The sequence below is a fragment of the Oryctolagus cuniculus genome, chromosome 1, assembly GCF_051225735.1.
Source record: "Oryctolagus cuniculus isolate XC-2025 breed Fujian yellow rabbit chromosome 1, ASM5122573v1, whole genome shotgun sequence".
NCBI lineage: Eukaryota > Metazoa > Chordata > Mammalia > Lagomorpha > Leporidae > Oryctolagus > Oryctolagus cuniculus.
In genome coordinates, this window is record NC_142867.1 from 149,071,484 (window position 1) to 149,096,170 (window position 24,687).

Below are 24,687 nucleotides of genomic sequence, written 5' to 3' on the forward strand. Positions count from 1 at the left end.
AGAGAAAAGGGTGTTCTAGAATTTATTTAATATTGCATTCACATTACTAGCCATGTTATGTTCTTATTCTCAATGCAAACTGAGGACAACACATTTACTTGATGTACCTTGTTAGTAATAGGAGTGTGAGACTTGAAGCTCACTAAGCTTTTTGGAAAAGCAGACAGATGCCTCTTCCCTATTTGCAGACAGCATAGTGCCAGCTTTGAGTTTTTCTTCACACAAAACTCCTGTCACTGTACTTTATCACTTTCTTCATGCTTTAAAATGGCATCGTTTTGAGACTTTTCCTTTGATCACTTGCCTTTGCACCAGGCCCATTATTCAGAGCTCTTTTACGTGTCTTATTTCAATCTAAACACTACCCCAGTTGTGCTTATTAAAATGGCCAAATGGCCTACAAATTAAGACAAGTAATGATTTTCTTGGTAAATAAAATTTTTGAATACATACTTTCCACATATACTTACAGTATAGTTTTATTTTAAAATGGTAATGACTTTACATTAGTTATATATTATTATTTTAAATTAAGCATATTTTTCTTAATATTTTTACTCCTTTTTCTTTTTTTTAGCATGTCTGCTGTGCTTTCATTCCAATTTTTTTTGGAATGTTGAACTCTGGTTCTTGGGATCTGCTTGTGGCATTAGTGTCCTAGGGCTTCTGTCACCAAATGTCACATACAACAGGAAGTTATTCATTTATAGTTCTGGAGAGTGGGAACCCAAAATTAAGGTGTTGACAGGGCCATGAAGCCTGTAGGAGAGAATTCTTCCTTGTTTCTTGCCAGTTTCCAGTGGTTGCTGGTCATCCTCGACATTCCTTGATTTGCAGCCCTAGCACTTCAGCTTCTGCCTCTGTTGTCTCATAGTGCTCTCCCTGTGACTCTGCCTTTGCATGGTATTTTCCTTTTCTTATCAGAACAACTATCACCTTACACCATGACCCACCATAATAGCCTCATGTCAACAGGATAACATTTATAAAAATCCTAGTTCCAAAGAAAGCAATGCTCATAGATTCTGGTGGATAAAACTTTAGTATATCATTTATTTCAGGGAGATAACCAACCCATAATACCTGTAAACATTATTATTGGGTTGATATCAAGTTATTAGTCACTGCTCTTTGATATACCAATTCCACCAGCTATTAAACTGATCATCTTTCTAACCATTTAACCCATATTTCTTTATTCTATATTAAAGGATATAGGAAGAGAACTACTTTATTGTCAGTTGATTTACTGAGGTCCACATAAGTTTTGTGTCCTGCTTTTCTGATTAGATAAGTTTTGTACTCCTTCTAGTGCAAAACATGACTGGAATGCTTAAACAATTTACAGTGGCTTCCCTTTTCCGGGTACTCATGGTCTATTCCTTCAGTAACTCATCCTCGCTTCCAGTAGTTTGTGTGCCAAACCAAAAATGTCCCACTTAGGAAGTGGGACTGACCCTGGCTTTTCTCCAGTTTTCTGGCTCCTTTGCCCTTCTCTAAGATTTATCATAAAATAAGAATGATGTTGAATGATTTCATTATAAGTTCTCTTAGAGGCTTAGGATGCAATTCGTCTAAGCCAACTGACCTGAATTCATAGAAAATAACTTTGCTACTTTGGATTTTGTATTTCCTTGTGAATGCTTGTTTTATACTTAGCAGAGGAATCCAAAGCAAACACAAGGATTCAAAAATCTATTTTCTTTCTGTCAAACATCAGTTTAGCTCCTTGTGTGCCATGTCATGGTCCTAGCCATCTTTTGTTCACCTTTTTTTTTTAAGTACAATTCACATTTTATATAGATTCAAATAAACTATACAAAATCAATTTTCTTCACCAAAAATAACAGCAATATTTTCTGTATTATTTCTAGTTAAACCACAAAACACTTCTTTTTGTAATTTTTCTGGTTTGCTTATAAATCAAGTCCAGGCTGTAGTGTGATAGAAAAAGAAGAAAACAGATAAGTCGATTTTCCATATCCATGGTCTCTGAGACTCTCTCGACCATTGAACACAAATATTAAACATACACATGCTAAAAAGGTGTAGGCTCAACAAAGGAATGTAATCAAGAATTTCCAGATGTGGAATGACAATTGCAGGTTCTATCACTGTTAACTTAAATCATTTAAGGCTCATTTGATCAAGACAAAACTTACACTAAAATCCTTGTATAGTGATACCACTAATTTCTCTCTGGTAATTGTCCATTTCAGATTTTTAACTCCTGTTAGTCAAAACTCCTATTAGTCAAAGTTCAATCATGGGTTTCATTGCAAATTTCTTAAAATCTATTTCTTTTTTCACACCTCCTCAAAATTTATTTCTTCAAAACATTGTTAATTCAAACCCGAAAGTTGGATCCACAGTAATAATAAGTGTTATATCTAAAATGACTTAACTGGGGACAGTGCTTAGTAGGTTAAGCCTCTGCCTGCAGTGCCAGCATCCCACATGGGTGCCTGTTTGAGTCCTGGTTGCTCCAGTTACAATCCAACTCCCTGGTATGGCCTGGAAAAGCAATGGAAGATGGCCCAAGTGCTTGGACACCTGTATGCATGTGGGAGACCCAGAAGAAACTCCTGGCTTCTTCAGATTGGTCCAATTCTGGCCATTATTGCCATATGGGGAATGAACCAGCAGATGGAAGACCTCTGACTCTCCCTCTCTATCTGTAACTCTACTTCTCAAATATATAAACAAATATTTTTTTTTTTAAATAAAGTAACTTAAGTAATTCCAGAATGCTACTACCAGAGCCACATAAAGGGAATGTCAATTGCAATGCTATTTTTGGAAGAAAAGTTCTTATAATGCTATTTTTGCTATTTTGAGAGGTTGTCCAAGCATGGGTGTTTAACAGCAGCCATTTAGTTAGGGAGATTATCAAAGGCTCACATAGTCAATGGGAGGCCTACAGGTAGAGATATTCATTGATTAAGTGGCCTATGGGTATCAAATACAAGAGAAAGTCTATTTTTAAAGTCTCTGAAGTATTTTCAATGGGTTCTGAATTGTCTGTCAGAAGCTCTTAGTTGTGTTGTTTAATGTATATATCCACCAATAAATACAGATTATGTTTTACATCAAAATTTATATTAGCCAAAGCCAAGTTACTTGACCTTTGATCTGTTAAAGCGTTCCTCAAGTATGCTTTGAGACACTTGAGTCCATTTTCATAGCGTTCATTCTCAACCTTCACTACAGGGAGAACATACAGCACCTCCGTAAGGCATATACATTAAGGAGAAGCTTGATGTCAGGCAGATAGAGGCCTTCATAAAGGATGCATGGCAGCTCTATACCTTTGCCTCCTTGTTTCCATTTTGTTTTCCAGCAATGAAGCTCAGCTGACGGAGCTTCAGGATTGGGTAAGTGACTTCCGTACATGACAGCATGATGCTCCTCTGATGTATTGAATTTGAGCTGTCCCATGACCAAGGGTACCAGAGCAAAGCATTTATGACCATGAGATGCTGCTCTGAAAATACATCTTTAAATTCCTGGATAATGTGCTCCGCTGTTGGAATACTTCAGGGTTCTTTATAGTAACTCTCGGAAGTTAGCTGAGATTCCAGAGTTGCCTTGATGAACCCTGTGTAATCTTCCAGGGAGTTTCATTCGAATATCAAGCTTGGTTGCCAAGTTTGTGGCTTCCTCAAGCCAAAACTCATGATACATTTCAATATTTTCCATCACTTCATTCAGCAAATGTAGGACTGCGGTCAAGCTACTGGTTGTAAATAAGACATCAGAGGTTTGCCCCAGGAGATTTTTCCCAGAGGCTCTTGTAAAAGATAAGACAATTTTAAGAACAACAATGGTAACAATGAAATCAAAATTTGTGTCTGCACTACAGAGTACAAATGCAGGGCCACTATGCAGTTATTTAATCTAATATTTGTATCACTATTTATACCATCTAAACATAAACAAGTGCTTGAAGAAGGTCCATGAGATTTTCAAAAGAATCATTACTGAGAATGTCAAATTTCCTTCGGTTCTTTGCCTCTTTTTCACTGTTCGGAAAAGAATGGAAATCACATTGTCAAGTTCAAGAAGCAGTTGTGTTGATGGATGGAAAAAAGAACAAACTTCCTTAATTGTTTCCAATGCAACAGATACCACCATAACAGGCACTGATTTTTTCTAACCACATTTTTAAGGCACAGGAAGGGCATAGCGTGTAGACAGCTTGGGGACATTTCTCTAAAAGCACAGAAGTATTAATTTTTATTTTGGGAAGAAAAACCACCAGACACATTGTAAGTCTGGCCACAGCAATATTCCATATTTAGTCCTCACTTCTCAGTTATCATAGTGTGAAATTTCCCAGGCAGTCTTCCTCCCTCCCTCCCTCCCTCCCTTTCTCCTTCCCTCCCTCCCTTTCTCCCTCCCCTTCTTTATTCCTTCCTTCCTTCCTTCCTTTCTTCCTTCCTCCCTCTCTACCTCCTCCTTTCATCCTTCCCTCCCCCTCCCTCCCTCCCCCTCTCTCTCTCTCTCCCTTCCTTCCTTCTTTCCTTCCTTCCTTCCTTCCTTCCTTCCTTCCTTCCTTCCTTCCTTCCTTCCTTTCTTCTTCTCTCCCTCCCTCCCCCTCCCTCCCGCCCTCCCTTCCTTCCTTTATTCCAGCAATGCAAGATTTATTGAGGTCCAAAACCTCCTGTTGCTGACTCCATGAGAGGAAGACCCCCACAGTCAAAATTTCTGCATCAGCTTCATCAGGCAGGAAGCCCACAGAATATTCTCTCAGGTCACGAGATTCTCAAAAACCTAACCAACACAGGCAGGTGCTCTTCCCTTTAATTTGAAGTAATAGAAATTTGGCGCCTTTTCCTGGACAAATGAAGTCCTCCTCATCATTATATATATATATATATATATTTTTTTTTTTTTGCCAAATAGGAACAGATGATTTAATCACTTCACACATTGAGTATTATCACAATATAATTTTTTGTTTCTTTCTCTATTTTTACCCTCATGTTTTTCAACATGTTTCTAAGTGATGCTTTAGATATTTTAAATAGGATTATATGAAGCAGAATATTAAATTGGATGTTTCCTCTCTGGTTTGACTAATATTACTAATGCTATAGATTTCAGATTCTAAATCACATGAGAGAAAAATACCTTATGTGATATTTAAATCTTCCAAGCATTATTCAAGTAACAATTCCATGTCTCATGCATCACTCAATCAAATAAAAACATGAAAGTCTGTCAGGAATTCTCATTCTACGATGGAAAATTTAACAGTTATTGAAGAGGAGTTTATGTTTTGGTTTTAAAAGAGGATAGCATGGAATAAAATTCCAATTGCTTTGTCTTCACTCTGAGAGCATTCTGTAGTCACAGCTACACAGGATGCCTGAAGCTCGAATAGAAAACCATATTTCTGTGACCTGAGAAATCAGAGAGCAGAAATTGAAGCTAAATAAAAGCTACTGGAAATTTAAGAAAGAATTCTAGAAAACATAGAAAACTGAAAAAAGGAAACTTCTAAATCTGTATAACAAATTTTTTAAACCTCTGGATGAGTCTAGAACCACTATTGTATAGAATTCAGATAAAGAGAAATGACTGAAATGACAGTTGTGCTGATAACCAAGAGACAGAGTTGGCTGAATCCAATCAAGTTAATCGCCTCTTTAAAAACATTAGCACTCTTCTGAGGAATATACAGAAATCCATAAAACATTTACAAAATTACTTTATATATAAAGATTTAGAAAAAATTGACTCATTCATTATTGATATAGAACAATTGAGGCATAAGAACTGCAAGATGACTCAAGAAATGGGAACAGCAAGAAGTTTAAGCACTTGTGCTCAATGAGATAAAGAAAAATATACTCAGGTAGAGTGAAAAGAGAAAATATCTCATCAGACAAACAATGTATACTAAAGAGCAAGATATGAATTCTGAAATGAATAAAGTATCTGATATGGAAATCTCTCTTAGTCACAGAGTCAAGGTGATAAAAGCAAAGAGATATTAACCTTGAAGATAGTTTAATAAGCATTATCCGATTTGTAGAACTCAGCGAAAGAGAATTGAAAAATAAATAAACAGGGCTTTCAGAAACTGTGGGGGAATTATAAAAATAGAAGGGAGAGAACAACAGGAAAGATTTGATGAAACAAGGGCTCTGAATCTCACCAGTTGGTAAAAGGACAATTGTACAGACTCAAACACACACACACACACACACACACACACACTATAATCAGATTCTTAAAAACAAATGCAGGCAAACTCTTAAAAACAGAAAACTAATGAAGAAAACTTGTAGGCAACAGCAAAAGAAAAAAAAAAGACCACATTTCATATAAAGAAAGAATGAAGCTGTCAACTTCTTATCAAAGACATGGAGGCAAAAAAAAAAAAAAAAAAAAAAAAAAAAAACCCTAGATATGATCCTTAGAATGCTAAAAGGAAAATAAAGTACCCAAAACTAACAATCAAAAATTGTATAGCTGATGAAGTTGTGTATTTTGAACAGACATGAGTATACATTTGGGTTGAGTTGAACTTGGGAGAGATTTTCAAAAGCTCTACTATGGTCTTTATTTTTAAATAATGCTTTACTTGGTGATACATCATAGGAAGATTTGAAATCTTGACGCCAGCATTGTGGCATAGCAGGGTAAGCCTCTGCCTATGATGCCGTCATTCTTTATGGGTGCTGGTTTGAGACCTGACTGCACCACTTCAGATCCAGCTCCGAACTAAAGTGACTGGGAGAGCAGCAGAGCATGTCCCGAGTCCTTGGGCCCCTGCACCTGCATGGGAGACCTGGAAGAAGCTCCTGGATCTTGGCTTCAGACAGACAGATCCAGCTCTGGCTGTTGAGGCCATGTAAGATTTGAGGAGAGAACCAGAGGGTGGAAGATTCTCTCTCTCTCTCTCCCCCCTCCCTCCCTCATTCTCTCCCTCCTTCATTCTCTCTCTGTAGTTCTGCCTTTCAAATAAATAAAAGGTAAAATTTCAAAAAATGAAGGAAATCTTGCCATTTGATATATCTTTGTCTTCTATTGTGTCCTCATTGTCAGACATATCCCAGAGCTAGCACAAGGGAGTTATTTTTTGATAAAAGAATCTTTGCCAGATCACAGGTGATGTGTCTTCCCAATAGTCAAATGATAAAGGGAAAAAGTTGTAATTTGATATTATCCCTGCCAATCATCTTGTGTATTATAAAAGGAGGCAGGTCACATTAAGTTTGAAAGGCATTGTCTGAGAGCTTGGCTATAGATGTTTTGTTTTTGTTGCACTCTACCTTAGATTGATTGTGTGTGTGTTTGTATATGTGTGTGTGTTTGTGTGTGAGAGAGAGAGGGAGGGGCTGATCTCATCAAATGGTTCATTCCCCAAATACTTGCAATAATTAGTGCTGGAATAAACCAAAGCTGGGAGCTGGGAACTCAAGCCAGGATTCCCATGTGGATGGCAGGAACCCAGTCACCGGAGCCATCACTATTACCACCCAGAGTCCACATTAGCAGGAAGATGGGGTCAGGAGTCAAAACCCAGAACTAAACCCAGACATTTTAATGCGGGCTGTGAATGTCTTAAGCAACATCTTAACTGCTAGCCTAAATAACACTTTTGATTTTTTGAATATTATCTTCAGTATAAAATAAACGGACTTTGTTGAAAAACCCTAATGACTTGTATTCAACTTTTTGAGCTTTGAACATTTATTTCACTACCTCATAAATTTGGAGATGTACAATTGAAGAGTTCAAAGGTTTGGGCAATTTTACTCCCAAATTATATTTAAGAATTTATATATATTTTAATATTCAGATAAAATTTTAACCATAATATTTAATCATTTTATAGATAATTTATCAATGTTTCATATTAAATCTTTCTACTGTAAAATTCACAAGATGTTTTATGCATGCTTTTCATATTTTAATTTAAAACAAATGATGCATGAACATTTTATCCTTGTACAGTATCAAAAATTTGAGATGTATGCATATGAGTGTTTGAAAAGTTCATGGAAAATTTGCATTATCTTTTCTTTCCATTTTCCAAGGAAATTTTTGAATTTGAAGCCACACTCATATGGCTTCTCTGAAGACATTATCAAATTTTTACTTCTCTTTTCTTGAAAGTAACAAGAGTTATGAGCTTAGCAAATCATTGTAAAATGATCCTCATGTAGGCACTTCTTTTTTTTTAACCTAGAAACCTTTTATTTAAGGTATACAAACATCATGCATTTCATATATACAAATTTAGGAACACAATAACTCTTGCCACCCTACCCTTCCTCCTCCCTCTCCTATTCCATTCTTATTTTTTACAAAGATCTATTTTCAGTTAACTTTATATACATAATGATAGCCCTACACTAAGTAAAGAGTTTAACAAATAGTTTAAAAAAAAAAAAAACCTATTCCTCAACAGTCAAGACAAAGGCTGTTCAAATCTTCACATTTCAAAGTGTCAATTTTACTTCTATAGACCTATTGGGTACTCTATTAATTACCACAGATCAGGGAGAAATATGGAATTTGTCTTTTTGAGATGCATATTTCACTAAGTATGATGATTTCCATTGCATCTATTTTGTTGCAAATGACACCATTTCAGGTTTTTTTTTAACTGCTGAATAGTATTCCATAGTGTATATATACCATAATTTCTTTATCTGGTCTTCAGTTGATGGACATCTGAGTTGATTCCATTTCTTAGCTATTATAAATTGAACTGCAACAAATGTGGGGTTAAAGGTAGCTCTTTCATATGATGATTTCATTTCCTTTGAGTAAATTCACAAAAGGGGAGGGATGGCTGGATTATATGGTAGGTCCATATTACAGGTTTCTGAGTTATCCCCTTACTGTCTTCCACAGTGGCCATGCCAGTTTACATTGCCACCAACAGTGGATTAGGGTACCTTTTTCCCCACATCTTCACCAGTATTTGTTGTTTGTTGGTTTCTGTAATAAAGACATTCTAACTGGGGTGAGGTTAAACCTTATTGTGGTTTGGATTTGCATTTCCCTGATGGCTAGGGATTCTGAGCGTTTTTTCATGTGTGTCTTGGCCATTTGAATTTCTTCTTAAAAAATGCCTGTTCAAGTCCTTTGTCCATTTCTTAATTGGATTGTTTTATTGTTACTGAATTTCTTAAGCTATTTATAGATTCAGGATATTAATCCTTTATCAGTTGCATAGTTTGCAAATATTTTCTCCCATTCTGTCAGTTCCCTTTTCACTTTGCTGACTGTTTCTTTTGCAGTGCAGAAGCTTCTCAGGTTGATGTAATCTCAGTTGTCTGGTTTGGCTTTGATTGCCTGTGCTTCTGGGATCTTTTCCAAGAACTCTTTGCCTATGCCAATGTCTTGCAGAGTTTACCCAATGTTCTGTAGTAATTTTATGGTATCAGGTCATAGATTTAAGTCCTTGATCTATTTTGAGTGGATTTTTGTATGAGATGTAAGGCAGGAGCCTTGCTGCATACTTCTGGATGCAGAGAATCAATTTTCCCAGCACCATTTCTTGAAGAGAATGTCCATGCTCCAAGGATTGATTTTAGCTCCTCTGTCAAAGATAAGTTGGTTGCAGAGCCATGGTTTGATTTATGGAGTTTCTATTCTGTTCCATTCATCTATACATCTATTATTTTTGCCAGTACCAAGCTGTTTTGATTATAACTTCCTGTAGTATGTCTTGAAATCTGTTACTGTGATGCCTCCAGCTTTGTATTTGTTGTATAATATTGCTTTAGCTACTCAGAGTGTTTTGTATTTCCATATGAATTTTAGCATTGAGGCAGAAAAGGGAGGGAGCTAACTGCTGTAGGCTAAGGAAAGGTGGTGAAAAATGTGAAGAGTGCAATCTTAGGGAAGAGTTTGGGAGAAAACTGCAGTGGAAATTCCACAGAAGGAAGATGGACACTCTGGACCTATATGTATGGTGTGGATGTGCAGCACAATCACAGATACAACACAGAGCCCCAGTAGCCAAGAATCTGAATGCTAATTTTGGAGAGTGCTTTGGAGAGTACCAGACTGTAGCAGACTATGCCACTGGTGATATAACTGCAGAGAGAGCCTGCCGTGGGTCCAGCCTGAAGCCCTGTGGAGAACAGAGTACCTGCCAAAAGGAGGACAAAAATAGGACACTTTCTCTTTCCCTGTACTGGTGCTCACCAACTGGCTAAGAGAGGGCAGGCACCATTTTTCGACATAGGTAACAGCTGTGCAAGCTCATGTCCGCATGCTGAGCAACCATCACAGAAGACACAACTGGGTATGGCTCAGAGGATTGACAGGAGGCTGGGTACCAACATAGGTCTGTGAAGTATCCCCAGGCTCCAATAACATTACATGCTCCGGGGCTCAAACTGCCGTGGTGGAGTCCCACAGTTGGCTGGTTCTGGGAGTGTCTCTGCTCCTCTGTGGAAGGGATAGAATAGCTGGGTGGAGCAGATCCTTGGCATCCTGTGACTGTGGGAGCCTTGTGTGCTGAGACTGCAGGAATACTGTTACTACAGCAGAGGATGCAGGGTGCAGTTGGGTTTCTGAGTGATCTGTGAGTGGCTCCACATGCTCGAGTTCCCTGATTGCCTGTGATGGGTCACTGCAACAAGATCTGTGCTTACACTGAGGACTGCACAGACCCTTTGAGTGATATTTATGCAGCATGGATGAGTTTTGCACCCATTGTAGACCAACACCTGGATATTGATTCCCTTCGAAGAGAGGTGCTAAGGGTGTTACTATGTCAACAGTGTTGATCAAACCCTGCAAGCTGATAAAAAAGAGGTTGTATACCACGCCCAAATTGGGTGTCACCAGGGATAGTCTCCCCACTGAAACACCTACCAGAGCTCCATGGCTACACCTAGCACATGCCTCTGGGTATTCACTGAGAGAACAGACAATCCACTAAGCTACAGAAGCATAGTCCAAAGATAAAAGCCTTCAGAGGAAAAAACCAACAAGTATCTCTACAAATAGCTAAAAAATTTGCAGAGATTCAAGAAAGAAGAATAAAGAAGATAATATAATGCTGCCAAAGGAACACAACGACACTTCAATACTAGAATGTGAAGATGAAGAGATTGAGGAAATGCCTGAAATGGAATTCGAAAGATTAATCATAGGATTACTTAGATGCAATCATAAGCAAAAGCATGATTTAAAAAAATCCATACATAACATGAATGAAAATTTTTCCCATGAAATTGAGATTTTAAGGATATCAAAATGAAATATTAGAAATGAAGAATTCAATAGATCAGATTAAAAATGCAGCATAAAGATTTACCAACATACTTTATGAGGCAGAAGAAAGAATATCAAAACTAGAACACAAATCTGGAAATTTTACATTCAGACTAAAAAAAATGAGAGGAAATTAGAAAAATTAAAAACAATGTTGGAGATTTATGGGATACTATCTAATGACCAAACAAACAGGTATTAGGAATTCCTGGAAGTGTAGAAAGAGAGAATGGACTAGAAGGACTATTTAGTGAAATAATTACAGAAAACTTCCCCAATTCAGAGAAAGAAAGGAACATCCAAGTAGAGGAAGCACATAGAATTCCTAACAGACATGACCAGAAAACATCTTCACTATGACACATTGTAGTCAAACTTTCCTTAGTAAAACATAAAGAAAAGAGTCTAAAATCTGCATGAGAGAAACAGCAGATTATTTTCAGAGGGTCTGCAATTAGACTCACAGCTGACTTCACATCAGAAACCCTACAGGGTAGGAGAGAATTGGCAAGAGATAATCTAAACCCAGAATACTATACCCTGCAAAGCTCTCATTTATGAATGAAGGTAAAATAAAGGCCTTACATAACAAATAGAAATTGAAAGAATTTGTCACTGCTCGTCCAGCCTTAAAAAAGATGTTTAAGGATGTGCTACACACAGAAACATAGTAATCACCATGAAAGAATGTGTGAAGGTAGAAAATCTCCCAGCAAAAGTACAAAGGGAATCCAAAGTAAACAATAAGAATATTTTTGGGAAAATGGCAGGGCAAAGTTGTTATTTATCAATAGTTATCTTGAATGTAAGTGGCCTCATCTCTCCAGTTAAAAGACACAGACTGGCTGAATGGATTAAAAAAACAAGACCCATCTATTTGTTGCCTACAAGAAATACACCTTAACAACAAAGATACATGCAGACTGAAAGTGAAAGGGTGGAGAAAAGATTTTCCATGCTATCAGAAAGCAAAAAAGAGCCATTGTAGCCATGCTAATATCAAACACAAAAATTGTTAAAAGAGATGAAGAAAGGCACTAGGGGATTAATTCAATAGAAAGATGTGACTGTAATAAACATACATGCAGCTAATTACAGGGTGCTTGTCTTTTAAAAAGACATGTTAATGGCTCTAAAGGGAGACATAGACTTCAATACAATAGTTACAGGGGACTTCAACACCTCAATTTCAGCAATGGACAGGTCAACCATACAGAAAATCAACAAAAGAAGCAACAGAGTTAATTGACACTAATGAGCGAATGTACCTAACTGATTTCTACAGACCTTTTCCCCACAGGTGCAGAATACACATTCTTCTCATCAGTGCATGGGACTTTCTCTAGGCTAGACCCCATGTTACTCCATAAAGCAAGTCTCAGCAAATTTCAAAAAGATTAAAATCATGCCATTTATCTTCTCTGACCACAAAAAAATGAAGCTGAAAATCAACAACTCACAAATCTCTAGAACATCTGAAAACACATGGAGACTGAACAACATGCTCCTGAATGAACAGTGGGTCATAGAAGAAATCAAAGGATAGGCCGGTGCCATGGCTCACTAGGCTAATCCTCCGCCTTGTGGCGCTGGCACACTGGGTTCTAGTCCTGGTCAGGGCGCCGGATTCTGTCCCGGTTGCCCGTCTTCCAGGCCAGCTCTCTGCTGTGGCCAGGGAGTGCAGTGGAAGATGGCCCAAGTACTTGGGCCCTGTACCCCATGGGAGACCAGGAGAAACACCTGGCTCCTGCCATCAGATCAGCGTGGTGTGCTGGCTGCAGCGGCCATTGGAAGGTAAACCAACCACAAAAGGAAGACCTTTCTCTCTGTCTCTCTGTCTCACTGTCCACTCTGCCTTTCAAAAAAAAAAAAAAAAAAAAAAGAAATCAAAGGATAGATAAAAAATTTTCGGTAAATGAGTGAAAGAACAATGCAACATATCGAAACTTGGGTATACTGCAAAAGAAGTGTTAAGAGGGAAGTTTATAGCAATTGGTGCCTACATCAAGAAGTTGGAAATGCTCCAAATACATGAGCTATCAATGCATCTCAGAAACACAGCAAACCAAACTCAAAAATAGTAGGAGAAAGGAATGATTAAATTTAGAGTAGAAATAAATAAAATTGAAACAAAGGAATTCAATAGGGTTCTTATTAGCTGTCCATTTCTTCATTGTATATTTAGATTTGATGGAAAATAGGGATAAAAATGAAAAAATAAGACTAAACCTTCTGTTGCCAATTCTTTGGGCTTTGCTTCTAAAGTAGTAGCTAAATATATCTGCTTCATATATTTTTCATGAGAAAGGTTAGCATTAAGATCATCAATTTAGAGGCATTTCATGGAAAGGAGTTATTTCAGAAATTGTTTGAGAAAGGAAAATTTGTTTTCTCTATACTGATCTCAAAATGTTTGTGTTACCACATGAAATTACAAATGAAAATGACTGGAGGGACTAGTGTTGTGGCACAGCTGGTTAAGCTGGGATCACATATTGGAGTGTCAGATCATGTCCTGGAAGCACCACTTTAAATCCAACTCCCTGCTAATGTGTCTGGGAAGGCAGGGCCCCTGTCACCCAAATGGGAGACGAGGATTGAGTTCATGGCTCCTGACTTCAGCCTGTTCCAGCCCTGACTTTTGCAGCCATTTGAGGAATGAATCAGCAGATAGATCTCTCTCTTTCTTTCAAATAAATAAATAAATATTTCTAAAATGAAAATGATGGGAATATTGTAAATATAGGGATATTTTTCTAAGTCTCAGTTCATCTTTAACTAATAGAATAAGGAACATTAATGTTGGATTCATAATACTATTCTGGATTAGAGACTAACTTTTTTATGCAAAAAAGAAAGAAGACCATCATTTTTTATTGCTTTTCACAGAATAGCCTAATTAAATATTTAGAAAATCAGCATAAGCACTGACTCACTTAACTAGTATTTTTAAAGATGTGAGGGAAACATAAAAGTAAGACCATTTTTAGATTCCTAAAATGACCGAGTTATTCACAACTGCTTAAAATACTGGGCTTGTATTCAGAGTGATGAAAGTCTCAAACAGTTTCTAAGATGATCTGATGATGTAATTTGAAAAATCAACAGAGTTTAGTGATTTAATAACTTTCTAAAGAAAACACTCTCTAGAAACGTTTCAATGCAATCATATCTATTAAACTCAAGCAACTTATTATAATTTCACTTTATTATTTTCTCATGAAAGACACATACCATTTCTTATATCACTCTTGATGATTTAATTAGGATACCAATGCATTAAAAATCCTGATTTATTGCATTCCTGAATGTCAGGTCCATATATATTCCTTGTTCTATTTTAATTTTAAAGTTGTATTTATTTGATAGGAAAAGAGACAACTCCCCATATATCCATAGTGTCTGAGACTGGCCTAGGGCTGGAGCCAATAGATAGATAATCTAGATCTGTGTAGCAGGCACATCAATTACTCAAGCCATTTCCCAGGGTCTGCACTCACAGGAGCCTGTAGTAAGGAGCTGCTGTGGGAATCAAACCCAAGTATATGAGACAAAGTCACCCTAACTATGAAGCTAAATGCCCACTCCTATGTGTACCTTTTTTTAAAAGATTTATTTATTTATTTGAAATTCAGAGTTAGATAGAGGAGAGGCAAAGAGAGAGAGAAGACTTCCATCCACTGGTTCACTCCCCAGTTGGCGCAATGGCTGGAGCTTTGCCATTCCAAAGTCAGGAGCCAAGGAACTTCCTTCAGAACTGCCATGCAGATGCAGGGGCCCAAGGAGTTGAACCATCTTCCACTGCTTTCTCAGGCCATAGCAGAGAGCTGGATCAGAAGTGGAGCAGCCAGAACCAGAACCGGTGCCCATATGGGATGTTGGCACTGCAGGCAGCGGCTTTACCTGCTACACCACAGCACTGGCCCCATGTGTGAATTTTTAAAAGTAGAAAAAATAACTTTTCTGGGTCCTTAATATTTCAAGTGAGTGATGACACAAAATTTGTTTCAGCAAGTGAATCTAGATTAAATAGAACACATTCATCTCAATTAAATTGGGGAAATTATGTTATTTTTTTGTTTTGAATTATTTTGATTTCATTAATTTAGCATTCCAAGGAGAAATATATTTTTAACTCATTGTCTCCTGGTAGCATTTATTAGATAATATTGTGAACCCAATAGTGAATGAATTATTTCATTCCTGGCAGGGGACTCCCCCTGAATTTGGGTAGGTTCGGATTTTATCAGAGAATACAGGTTATCAATATTTGGATTTATTTTCATTCTGATGGGAGAATGTAATTAAGACATTTGACATCTTATTTCAGTGAGTGATTTAATGCAGGTCTTACCTCTATGAGCGCAGTAGAGCTTACAACCTTGGAAGTGAGGCTGCCTGGAAGCATCCTGATCCGTGCAGGTCTCTTCATCTCATGTTGTTATCCAGATGCCGTCCTATTTGTGCTTTTGCTTCACTTCACCCAGCTGAGCGTGGCTGCTTCCTTGGTCCTTCATACTCCACACCACTGATCTGGACTATTCACAGGTCTGTGGTTGTTCCCTGGCAGCATTGTTCATGCTAATATTCTAGGCTTCAAAGCCCAGCCAAAACCAAGCCCTTGAGATTCATAGATGGTGAATCCTTATAGTGCATGCAAAATGTCCAACATATCAGAGGCTCATAAAAGCCATTTTTGCCAGGTGAGTCTGTAATAGAACAAGCTTAGCCCTTGAGGTTAGAATACCCAAATCTGTAATTCAATCTTCTAAATGATAGATAAGATGATTGTACTACAGACAGAGATCCACAAATGTGTTTTGACATATTGTCCTAGGATATTATTTCACATATTGGCTTCATTGACAAAATAAATTCAACTCTTGTAAGGAATAAAAAGTGATAACCTGACTTCTCTCTTAACTCTTTGTAATAAATTTTGTTTCTACTTTCTCATATCCAATGTGATGTTGTTCTTTGTATTGATAAGCCTTTCTGTGTAACTAAAATTGTGCATTTGGATAGGCATGAATAAAGTATTAAAATCCAAATTTGGCTGGCGCCACGGCTCAGTAGGCTAATCCTCCGCCTAGTGGCGCCGGCACACCAGGTTCTAGTCCCGGTCAGGGCGCCGGCTTCTGTCCCAGTTGCCCCTCTTCCAGGCCAGCTCTCTGCTGTGGCCCAGGAAGGCAGTGGAGGATGGCCTGAGTGCTTGGGCCCTGCACCCCATGGGAGACCAGGAGAAGCACCTGGCTCCTGCCTTTGGATCAGCGTGGTGCGCCGGCTGCAGCGCGCCAGCCGCGGCAGCCATTGGAGGGTGAACCAAAGGCAAAGGAAGACCTTTCTCTCTGTCTCTCTCTCTCACTATCCACTCTGCCTGTTAAAAAAAAAATTCTAAATTCTGTCTGTATATTTCTTGTTTCCTGGAAAGATGGAGTAAAGTACTCATCAGTGAATACTGAATTCATTACATTTGTGGATTTAAAAGGCTCTTTCCCAGGGCTCCAATGCATATAGATAAAAGGGATCTGTGTGTTCACTAAGTAGAGTCAAGATATTTTAATGATCTCCAGAAACAAACCATTATTGGTTAGAAATTATGAGTTGAGGCTTGATCCTGAAGGGTTGGTAAGTAAGATTACCTTTTACATTTATTTTTGGTATCTAAAACCTTCACTGCTTATACTGCTTGTTCTTAATGAACAGACCACTAGGAGTTTTGGAAGTTTCCGTTTACTCACTCATTTACATTCCTTCTGTACCTACCATGTTCTGCTTTTCTAGTAGATATATTCCAGAAACACACAGTTGAAGAAATGTATTCTTTTCAAGGAATTATTCTTCATAGTTCAGCTATAAAAGATAAAAAGAATAGTATAAACCTAGCAACAAATCCAAAAGATCAGCACCAACCTGTAAGAGTTACATGATAAAGTATATTTCTGGCACCCAGTATTTTAGGTGCAGTGGAAATAATTTCTCAGAATAATAGTAGGGACAACATTGAAACACAAAGGAAAATGCTCAAGGAATGAATAAATAGAAGACAAAAGAAGACAAACAAAGCAAGAAATTCAACATCATTAGAAGTCAAGAAAACATAAATCAAAATTACAATGATGCTTCTATATACTTCTTAGAGTGGCTAAAATTAGAAGGATTAATAATACTAAGTGTTGACAAGGATACTGAGCAACTGGAACTCTCAAATATTGTCAATAAGAATATAAAATATTATAGTCATGTTGGAAACCTGGGAGTTTATTAAAGGTTAAACGTAAATATATTATATCACTTGGCCATTCTACTGTCATTCCAAAAACAATGAAAATGTACACATCCTTTCAAAAACCTGTAAATGAATGTCCCTTGATAGACAGCTATGAGCAAAAAAAAAAAAAAAAATCAGGATATGAGTGAAAATTCTTCCTAGAGAAGCAAAGATAAAAAACTAGTCTGGATGAAGCAAAAGCTATATTTCTACATTCCAAGTACTCCTCTTTCTCTTGTTTAAAGAATACAAACGAGTAGGATTAACTAATGCTACTGGATTACTAATAATGCCAGCACTCTAAATAATAACTACATATATTATATATAGACTGCTTATTAAGTGACAGAATATACTACTACTACATGCTTCAAAATATATATCCCATACTTGCTGAGTAATTCAAAATTGAAGGGTTTATGGCTAGTATTGTCGCACAGTGAGTAAAGCTATTCCCTACTGGGCCAGAATCCCATATGGTCACTGATTTGAGTGTTGGCTGCTCCACTCTGATCTAGCTCTCTGTAACAGCCTGGGAAAGGCAGCAGAAGATGGGCCAAATCTTTGGGCCCATGTTGCCCACATGGAAGACCCAGAGGAAGCTCCTGGCTCCTGGTTTTTGCCTGGCCCAGCTCCAGCTATTGGTGCCATGTGGGGACTGAACCAGCAAATAGAAGATCTCTCTTTCTTTCTCTTTGTCTCTTTCTCTCTGTAACTCTGACTTTCAAATAAATATTTTTTTTTAATTTGGGAGTCTTAGAGAGTTCATCCACAATTTCCCAACTCTTTTCTTCCTCTAGCTTCCTCTTTTGTGCCCTATTCTTTTATTTATTTATTTATTTATTTATTTATTTATTTATATATTATTTTGACAGGCAGAGTTAGAGAGAGAGAGACAGAGAAAGGTCTTCCTTTTCCGTTGGTTCATCCCCCAAATGGACGCTGTGGCCGGTGTGCTGCGGCCGGCGTGCTGCGGCCGGCTTGCTGCGCTGATCTAAAGCCAGGAGCCAGGTGCTTCCTCCTGGTCTCCCATATGGGTGCAGGGCCTAAGCACTTGGGCATCCTCCACTGCCTTCCCGGGCCACAGCAGAGAGCTGGACTGGAAGAGGAGCAATCGGGACAGAACTGGCGGCCCAACCGGGACTAGAACCCGGGGTGCCAGTGCCGCAGGTGGAGGATTAGCATAGTGAGCCGTGCTGCAGGCCTTTGTGCCCTATTCTTTCACTGTTCTTAACAAACAATTCTTTGTCTACCTGACAGACGTTTCTCTACATATTCAAACCTCTTTCAGGGTTTTATCTATTATCCCAAGCAAATTTTCAATAGCTTTTCTTCAAAAAAAAAAAAAAAAAAAGTCCCTTCCCAGACTAAAGTGGCTTTAGTGGAATATAATTTTCTCCATCTGGAGAGTTACACAGGCAGATTAAAGATTAGAATTCTTTTATAACGTTCAGGGTACCCCCATGATATGGAAACCACTTGTTCTGATTTTCTTGGGAAGCAACTTAACTGCAAAAGGTTAAAAGAGCATGCCTGAAATCACACAGATAGTTAAGTGGTTAATCTAGGATTCAGTTCCAGACCTCTCTGGCTTTAAACAAGGCATTGTCCACCAATTGAACTCAATCACTAAACAAAGAAAAAGCCTTGCTCCAGCTGGATTTAGAAGTCAAAGGCCTCTAAAGCTGAAAGTTAGGAGGGACATAGTGTACTGTGAATTATAATTTGTTAAGAAATCTAGGATCAGGCAGAGGGAGAAATGTGGTTAGATGCATCTAACAACACACAAGATTGATATTTACCTTCACAGATAAGATAAACTTTTGTGTATTTCCTCGAGGTAATCAAGCACCTTGTGAAGTCCTGAAGATCCAGCATCAAATATGACAAAGCTTCTGCCTTCTGTGAGTTTCTGGCTGAAATGGGGAGGCAGATTTTTGGAACCATGTTTGTAGTACAGGAATTTGTGGTACAGCTATGTCCATGCTAGCCCTGGATCTGTCATGTAATTAATAATCAGTAGTGATTAGTTCACACCTACCTTGTAAGGCGTACATGTGGCCACTAGCAAAGCAAGAGAAAGCATTTTGAAAAAGATGGAGTTGAAAGCACAAATGAATAGTAAGTGAGAGAGACTGGAGGAAAATTCCAAACAAGTTTTGTGTGTTTAAGAACTTCCTATGTTTTCTTAAAACATAGGGAACAAGAGAAGGACCTAAAGGTGAATGTCATGATACATATCTGTAATATTAGAGACAGGAAAAGAATGGGTCCCGAGGCTGGGCATTGTGGTGCAGCAGGATGTCCAAGCTGCCACTTGAGACATCCTCATCTCTTATTGAAATGCTGATTAGAGTCCTGGCATTTCCACTTCTGATCTAGCTTCCTGGTAACACACTCTGGAAAGAAGCAGACAATGGCTCAAGTGCTTGGACCCCTGCCACCCACAAGGTGGACTGGATGGAGTCCTGAGCCTCTAACCATGATGTGTCCCAGCCCTGGATGTTGGGGGCATATGGGGAGTGAGCTAGCAAATGAAAGATCTCTGTTTCTGCCTCTGTTTATTTCTCTGATTTTGTTACTTTACCTTCTTGGTAGATTATAATAATTTTTTAAATTGTGTTGCAAACAGTTCCAGGAATGCAATGCTTTTGGCCTGCCTCTTTCTGGTTAACTGAGCAAGATATTAGGGTTCCTTGGCAGTAGTATTCAGGAACACATTGGTTACTGGGATTAGTGCTGTAGGATTGTGAAAGTTCACTTTTGACATTTAGGATAGAAAAAAAGAACTAACAATACTTGATTACTAGGTATGTGATACATCCTGGGCTTGTTCTTATTCTACATAATTTTAGGTAATTCTTATAACCATTCTAGGAGTGTTGGTGGCACACTCAGCTGATCAGACACATTCAGGCTTTGTGGTATGTGAGGCCCAGAAAGGGTGCCCCACATTGAATAGTTAGGTTGATCCAAAAGACAAGAAGCAGAAATAATGAGTGCTACTTTGAGACAGGGCGAGTATCTTCCATCTTTTCTTTCTTTACCATAGTGATCTCTATTTTTTGTCATAGAAATTTTGTGTGATTTATTATTGAACCATACAATAAACTATTTTCACTAACATCTTATCTAAAAATGGTTATTATTTATATGTTTGTACATTTATCTTGAGTGAGCTCTCTGCATAAAAAAGTTTTTAATGTTGATCAGAGGGCTCTGTCAGCTTTGGTCCAGAGTGGATCAAAGGCATATCTCACTCACGCATACACACAAACAAAAACAAAGAAACCACATGTCACCAGTTCCATCAGATGCCAGGAGTGGAACCTTGGGTCAGTCCGCACCAAAGCTGTTGTTCAATCTATTGATCTTCTAGTACCACTAGGGGTCAGCACCTTAGACCAGAGAATGACTAACCTGCCCCTTAATCCAGCATTTTGCGAAAGGAGCCCTAGTATATAGATAGGCACTGAGGTTAGGTAAGCTGTTCAAGGCCAGATGTGTTGTAAATAACAGAGACTATATTTGAATGATTTTATTCATTGTTATAACTTTTCTGGCTTCATTGGTCATTGTCTTTCCAATACTGTACACCGTTACCCATTTTGTCGAGTTGTTTAACAAAATGTCTGTTTTAAAAAATTGTATTTATTTGGCCAGCGCCGCGGCTCACTAGGCTAATCCTCCGCCTAGCGGTGCCGGGACACCGGGTTCTAGTCCTGGTTGGGGCGCTGGATTCTGTCCCAGTTGCCCCTCTTCCAGGCCAGCTCTCTGCTGTGGCCAGGGAGTGCAGTGGAGGATGGCCCAGGTGCTTGGGCCCTGCACCCCATGGGAGACCAGGAAAAGCACCTGGCTCCTGGCTCCTGCCATCGGATCAGCGCGGTGTGCCGGCCGCAGCGCGCCGGCCATTGGAGGGTGAACCAACGGCAAAGGAAGACCTTTCTCTCTGTCTCTCTCTCTCACTGTCCACTCTGCCTGTCAAAAAATAAAAAAATTGTATTTATTTTATCTGAAAGGCAGATAGAGAAAAAGAGAGACAAAGAAGAAGAAAGAGAGAGAGCTTAATATGTATTGATTCACCCTTTAAGTGCCCTCAACAGCCAGGTCTGGGCCAACATGAAGCTAGGTTTCACTCCATCCCAGGGTGCACATTAGCAGAAAGCTGCAATTGGAATTGGACCTGAAACTTGAACTTAATGTCTGTACCAAATATACACTACAAGAAGTTTCTTAATGTACAGTTTTATTAAAATTGTTCCCCTTATTCTTTTTTCTTCTTTTATTACCTTGTTCCTACACCATCCTCCTCTGCTCCAGCTTAAAGGTACACAAGACTTTGTATTCTGATGGATATTGAAGATTCAAAATCACAATAACCATCATCCATAATGGGGGGCACCATGGGGAGAAACCAAGACCAATACATTAGTTGTTTCCAGGTCAGCCACCAGGGTGACCAGTTCTGCCATCTGTGACTGTTTTACAGCTCTCTCCTGGCTGACGGCAAGAAGCAAGAGGCAATGAAGAGGACTAATTCAAAATTTGCATAAGCATTTCCCAAGTTCCTAGTAATTCCTGAGGGTGGGAAACTTAAAGAAGAGTAAACTTTTCACTATAGGTATGGGAATTGGGATAGTTAAATTAGAATGTTCTGTCCCTTTGTGGCCTTATTTTTTCTGCCAAGCTCATTAAGTTAAGCCAATGACTATAATAATATCTTCTATTTATTAGATTTGTGATAAGAATTAGAGATAATATAGTTCATATCCTAGCACAGTTAGAGCTATAACTAGCACAATTTGCTAACACAGTTCATGGCCTGACACCTAGTTGGCAAATTGATAACGACAAACATTATTTTTAAAATTAATTTATCAAATATCAATTGGGGCATTAGTAAGTTTTAAGTTTATAAAAACTGAAACTTGGGGCCAGCGCTGGGGTGTAGTAGGGTAAGCCACCGCTTGTGGCACCAGCTTCCCATATGGGCACCAGTTCAAGTCCAAGCTGCTCCACTTCCTATCCAGCCCCTGTTGATGGCCTGGGAAAGCAGTGGAGGATGGCCCAAGTGCTTGGGTCCCTGCACCCTTGTGGGAGACCCAGAAGAAGCTCCTGGTTCCTGACTACAGATTGGCCCAGCTCTGACTGTTGTGGCCATTTGGGGAGTGAACCAGTGGATGAAAAACCTCTCTCTGCCTTTCCCTCTGTCTGTAACTCTGCCTCTCAAATAAATAAATCAATATTTTTTTAAAAAAACTTAAACTTTGTGTAATATTCTTTTAAAAATGATTTTATCTTTAGAAATATTTTTAAACATTTATTTATTTGAAAGACAGAGATACAAAGAGTGAAGCAGAGACAGAGTGAGAAAGGTCCTCCATCAGCTGACCCGCTTCCCAAATGGCTGGTCCTGGGTCAGGAATCAGGAGCTTCTTCCAGGTCTCCCATGTGGTGCAGGGACTTAGGGTCTTGGATCATCTTCCAGTGCTTTCCCAGGTGCACCAGCAGGGAACTGGATCAAGTTGAGCACCCGGGATTCCAACATGTGCCCATATGGAATGCTGGTGCTGCGTTAACCTGCTTAACCTGCTATGCCACAGCACCAGGTCCTGTCTTTAGAATTTTTTTTGCTGTTTTCTGTTATTATACCTACCATTACCTACCTCTCTGTGCTCTTCCCTCTCTCAATCTTTTTAGTCCAGTATATTATTTGTTACCCTGAACACTTTTATTAAGTGATTGTGTCTCCAACTAGATTAAAAGCTTATGTAGAATAGAGAGCTCTAATAGTCAGTGATAGTTTTCAAAATATTTATAAGCAGTGTGGTATAGACACCACTAATCACAGTGGAGACCGGATGTGAAGAATCTAATTGGTCATACAGGCATGTACCAATAGAATCCTGACTCACTTCATATTTCTTTGAATCTTTCCCAGTGCCTTCAATGTAAAAGAGGCTAAGCAAATACATGTTGATGATTAAAGTTTATAAGTTTCCATAATGTGACAGTAGAAGACATTTAACTGCCAGTTATCATTCCAAGATTATGATTACTTTGAAAATTTTATTCCACTTAGGTTTTCAACTGTGTGGACTCAGAAAGTCAGGTTAACTGAACTTACAAGATACATGTGAATTGGATTACCAGTTAATTTATTGAAACTGTGTGCGCTGATGTTCATACTGGCCTCAGCAGTGTTTTCCAAAGATAAAACACTTATAAATGCATGGAATTTTCATGAAAGAATATCATGCTTTAGATTACATTAAAGAAGAAACCTATACATTTATGCCCATTTGATTTTCAACAGAGGTGTTGAAGCTATTGGATAAAGGAGAGAATCGTCTTTTTGGTTAAGAAAATTGGACATTCACAGGAAAAAATTATCTTTATCTCTTATTTCATACCATAAACAAAAAAGGTAACTCAAAATGGAATATAGACCTAGATTTAAGAGTTAAAACAATAAAAGCTCTAGATGAACACATTGGGAAAAAATCTTTGTGGTCTTTGGTTGGTCATTGGTTGGTCACCAGTTTCTTAGATCAATAAAAATATTCATAATTCATAAATTTAACCTTATTAAAGTTAAAATACTTTGTTCTCAAAAGGAGGCAAATGAAAAGGCCACTATCCAACAGGGAGAAAATACTTGGTTAGGACATACTTGATAAAGGACTTCTTGCTAGAATATATAAACAATATTTACTGGGGCCAGCGCCCTGGCTCACTTCATTAATCCTCTGCGTGCGGTGCCAGCATCCCATATGGGCGCCGGGTTCTAGTCCCAGTTGCTCCTCTTCCAGTGCAGCTCTCTGCTGTGGCTCGGGAGGGCAGTGGAGGATGGCACAAGTCCTTGGGCCCTGCACCCACATGGGAGACTGGGAAGAAGCACCTGGCTCCTGGCTTCGGATCGGCGCAGCACCGGCCGGCCACAGGGACCATTTGGGGGGTGAACCAACGGAAGGAAGACCTTTCTCTCTGTCTCTCTCTTTCTCACTGTCTACTATTCTACCTGTCAAATAAATAAAAATAAAAAATAAAAAAACTTATCACTAAATAAGAACACAAGCAACTTGATTAAAAATGGACACCATTTTTGAAGAAACATTTCACCTACAAGAAATGCAAAATGCCAGTAAGTATGTGAAAAGGTG

General features: G+C 38.5%; 1 pseudogene; it reads right to left on the bottom strand.

Moving 5' to 3' along the window:
• Window positions 1-2,917: 2,917 nt before the first annotated feature.
• Window positions 2,918-24,687, bottom strand: part of LOC138846179 (52 kDa repressor of the inhibitor of the protein kinase-like) — a 68,079-nt pseudogene continuing 46,309 nt past the window's right edge.